Source organism: Erythranthe guttata, chromosome 11 (genome assembly GCF_056151865.1).
Source record: "Erythranthe guttata isolate IM_541 chromosome 11, IM_541, whole genome shotgun sequence".
NCBI classification, from domain to species: Eukaryota; Viridiplantae; Streptophyta; class Magnoliopsida; order Lamiales; family Phrymaceae; genus Erythranthe; species Erythranthe guttata.
The window spans coordinates 8,208,200-8,213,148 of NC_142543.1; the positions used below are offsets into that span (position 1 = coordinate 8,208,200).

Consider the following 4,949-nt stretch of genomic DNA (forward strand, 5'->3'; position numbering starts at 1 on the left):
TATATAATATGATTATATACATATACACGTACATACATATAGTTATACATTTTCATGCATGCATATATATATATATATATATATATATATATATATATATATATATATATATATATATATATATATATATATATATATATATACATATACATACTATTACATGCATTATATATATAATTAAGTAGACATATATGTGTGTATATATATATCTGTCCGTATATATGTGTGTATGACCGTGTGGATGTGTGTGGTGTTTATGCAAGTGGTTTTTTATTTTAAATAAATAAATTAGAGATAATATTGCATGCCTTTCCACTTGGCAAATGCTAATCATTTTGCCTAAACCCACTTGCTTAGTAGGATTAAAAGCCACTCTTCTTGTTTATTCTTCCAACACCTAAACCTCCTACTTGTCTCCTTCTCCTCTCTCCACCGTAAACATCACCACCTCCATTCTTCATCTCCTTCCACATCAACTCCCATTTTTTAAAGAAATCCCAAAATCACTTTAAATTTCCCCTATTTAACCACGGTCATGGAGCAGCCTAGATCACCACTCATCAAAGAAATATACATCTCATTTGAAAACCCACTCAATCTCTTCCACAATCAAAGTACCTTGGTTAGCTTTCGGCGTTTGAGTGCATCTCTTCTTTCGGTTGTTTTCTTCTCTTCGATTTTAAGGTAAGAAATTCCGATTTCTTGGTGCAATTAAATGGCATCAATAGTATTAAAATGGTTTTCAAAATTTCTTAAAAGATTTGGAGTGATTTCGAAAATTTAGGGCTTTTTGGGAAAAAAAAGAGGAAAATTTAGGGCTTTTTGTGAACAAAAAATTCGGATTTAAAGGAGTTTTGCAAGAAAAAGTGATTTTTGAACTTCTATTGGTCTTGCATGTATGGATCAAGAGATTTTGGGGTGAAATATATAATTTTCGAAATTTCTGCATAAAGTAACTTTTTAACTTTGTTTTCTGCATTTATTAAAATAAAATTTCAGATTGTTAGGGGTTTTTCATGAAAAAGTAGATTTTGAACTTCTAGTGTGGTTGCATGTGTAAATCTTGAAACTTTGGGGTCAAAACTGCAATTTCCGAAAAATCTCTCATTTCTAAAGTTTGAATCTGTTTTTCCAGCAAGTATTAAATGGGGAAGAGTTTTCTTTACAAAAGTTTTCAAAGTAATCGAGGTTATATTAGAGGTTTTGATTTTTAAAAGAAAAATGGAATTTTTGAGTTTTTAATTTCAAGAAAATTCGAAACTTTGTGAAAATTTAAAATAATTTCAGAATCTAAAATATGGGTCAGTTAGGAAATCTACGATTTAATTTGGGAATGTTTGGAATTAGTTTGCTATTATTTCGAAATTAGGACATTTGCATGTCATTTATTATGTTTTGTGCTTTTATTTTCATGTCTTTGATTTAATGACTATGAATGATGAGATTTGAGATTTTGTACTTTTTAATTGCTGCATGTATATGGATTAATTGCTGTGAGAATTTATTGAAATGGATTATTACCTAGATGTAGTAATAAGTTCATTAAATGAAAGGTGAAAAAGGGGTGCTTGCTTTACAAGCATGGTTTAATATTAAATGGTGATGTTTTAATGTGTGGTTTCATGTGTGTGTGCTGAATGCGTGTTTGTGAGTGTGCTGATTGTGTATGTGGTGTGTGCCATGTGTGGTTGTGTGTTTTTATGTGTGTGAATTTGGGGATTTTTGCCCAAATTATAAATATGTGGTGAATTGTGATATTTGTGTGATTTCGTGGCACTTGATTGATAATTGTGATGTTATGTGTGGGTCATAAGCATGATTTTGGAAAGTTGCATTTAATGGTTTTTAAATTGAAAGATTAATGGAATGCTTAGTGAATAAACGGGATACGGTGGGCCGGTATCTGACTAGAATGAAATACGTGGTTTGATTCCACAATAGAACGGGCTTGAAACGTTTTATAGTTTATTGCTAGGCACAAAAGTTAGTGCTTAGTGAATAAACGGGATACGGTGGGCCGGTATCCTACTAGGATGAAATACGTGGTTTAAACAGAACGGGCTCGAAACGCTTTATAGTTTAATTCTAGGCACATAAATTAATCTTTCACGGATCCGATAAACGAAAAATGTTTTTACACGATTTTCATAAAAAATGCATTTTAGTCATTTTGCATAAGTACGTGTTTATGTGTGAATAATGTGTTTTCGTGAATTATGTGATTAATCGTTCGCCTTGTGTTGTTTGGAACGTGAGTAAGGGTAACTATATATATTATATATAACGTATTTTCAAAGTTTGATATTTCATCGGATTTCTTACTGAGCTTTATAACTCATATAGATGTCTTTTAATTGCAGGTAATAGTGCTCATAATCCTCAACCGGGATGGATCGAGTAGCGGATCGAGGTCTTGCCCGGGATTTTGGAAGTTGTACGAGGACCTATGAACGATGCTAAATATTTTGGGTTTTTCTTTTGGTGATGTAAATTAAACCTCCATATTTTCCTTTTCGTACCTTTTGAACTCAAATCCGGCATAGATCGTACTTCTATTATAAAATAGCCGTTTGGTAAATTCGTTATTTCCACGCCTCAATTAGTATTTTTCGAATTAATCACCAAAATACCCTTTGAAAACTCTGATTTCTTTTCGAACCAAAATCGATAGTTGATAGTGTAGCACTCGAGTGAAAATCCTCCTATCGAAATTTGTTTCCAAACGAAACCTTTATTCGGCTAAAAGTAACCTAAGAAATATTTCAAAAAAAAAAAAAATGCAAAGTTTTAAAAATTACAAAGAGATCCTTTGCTTCCGCTAGTTTAAATGAATATTTCGATAAACCGGTTCGATTTATCGCCCGATAAGAAAGGGGTGCTACAAGTATTAGTATCAATATTAGTATCAGTATTATTAATATCAATATTCGTATCAATATTAATATCAATATAGTATTAGTATTAGTATTACTATTACTATTACTATTAGTATTAGTATTTGTATTAGTATTAGTATTAGTATTATTATAATTATTAGTATCAATATTGATATCAATATTAGTATCAGTATTATTAATATCAATATTAGTATCAATATTAGTATTAATATTAGTACTAGTACTATAAGTATTAGTATTAGTATTAGTATTACTATTAATATTAATATTTGTATTAGTATTAGTATTAGTATTATTATAATTATTAGTATCAGTATTGATATCAGTATTGGTATCATTATTGGTATCATTATTGGTAGTGACGTATACATCTTATCCCTTTTGCAATATTTATAAGTTGTTTTTGTTGTATGAGTAATGTGCATCACTGATTGAATGTTGTTAGTGATAAATTTGCAGGTTATTTGAATATCTATTGTGTTACTTTTCTGCTACTATGTTTGTTGTTATGTTAGTTATTTTGCAGAAGATTCACATGGTGTAGTAGATTGCATTCCATGAAATAGAATTATACCATATGTTTTAAATGATTTCACTTAATCTTCATATCGTGTTTTGCGCGCTTCGCGTATTCTTCTTTGTAATATTTATTTGAATTTCATATGTTACAACTCTGAATTAAGAGATTTTTTTTTGATTTCCTTCCCATTTTATTTTACTTGAATTGACATTGTTATATAGAGAGATAATCGTTTAAATATTATTATTTTTCTCATATTGAAACTGACATCCGTGCAACGCACGGGTGAAGAACTAGTTGGAATTAAATTGGGTTTCAATGAATCGGGGGTAATTTTGGTATATATAAGAGAATTTTCCTAGTTTGCAAATAAGTTTGAATGAGCTGGATTTATTTGAAAGAGAAAAAAGTTGGATGTCCCTCTTTGAATTAAGTGCCCTTGTCATGGGCCTTTTTGTGATTAATTATGTATGTATGTATATATATATATATATATATATATATATATATATATATATATATATATATATATATATATATCAAGTATATATTAGGGGTATTTACAAATAAGTCCATCAATGATACTTATTCATAAAGAGATCCAGAAATAAACAAAAAAGTTTACACATGGTCCAGACGTTTGTAAAAGACTAAAATAGCCCCTCATACTTTAATATGCTCAAATTTCATCCTTAATTTAATTTAACCTCAGTTTGACCCCAAATTTCACAAATTATTCAATTTTGGCCCAAAACGTATTTTTACGTATTTTTATGGACAAATTCGTCCGTCACCGCCGGTCTCCGGCGTTACCTTTTTTTTTTTTTTCTTTTTTTCTCCTGATTTTTCAACCACCGGTTTCCGGCGTTGATTTTTTCGATTTTTTTCCTCTTTCTATAACATTTTTTTTTGTTTAAACAACAATATTGCTGTGATTGACAATAATATTAACCATATTATTGTTAAACACAGTAAAATTAACTAAACTACAGTTTTGCACAGTAATATTGCTATATTAATCTCCAACACAATAATATTAACACAACAAAACTCATTATTATTGTGTAATAGAGTAATATTACTATTATTACCGTTCAACAAATGTAAACATAATAAAAAGACAAAAGAATTAATATTACTGTGAGTGACAGTAATATTACTATAACAACAATAATATTACAATAATAGATAGTAATATTATTACGTTACTCCGTGAATAACTGAAACAAACAAAAAAATCCTGACAAAATAATTATATTGATGTGGTTGACAGCAATATTACTATAACAATAGTAATATTACTGTAAACCACAGTAATATTATTGTGTTTACAGTAATATTACAATAATAGACAGTAATGTTATTACGTTACTCCGTGAATAACTCAAACAAAACAAAAAACCCAAAAAAATAATAATATTGATGTAGTTGACAGTAATATTATTGTATTTACAGTTATTTTATTGTCAACGACAGTAATATAATTACGTTGACTTGTTAGCAAATCAAAAAAAATAAAAAAATAACAAAAA

General features: G+C 28.8%; 1 long non-coding RNA gene across 1 annotated transcript; it reads left to right on the forward strand.

The window, feature by feature from the left end:
* Positions 1–263: 263 nt before the first annotated feature.
* Positions 264–2,585, forward strand: LOC148766928 (uncharacterized). The gene is made up of 2 exons (XR_016034278.1): positions 264–684; positions 2,361–2,585. It is a non-coding gene; the product is annotated as an uncharacterized LOC148766928 (long non-coding RNA).
* The last annotated feature ends 2,364 nt before the right edge of the window (positions 2,586–4,949 follow it).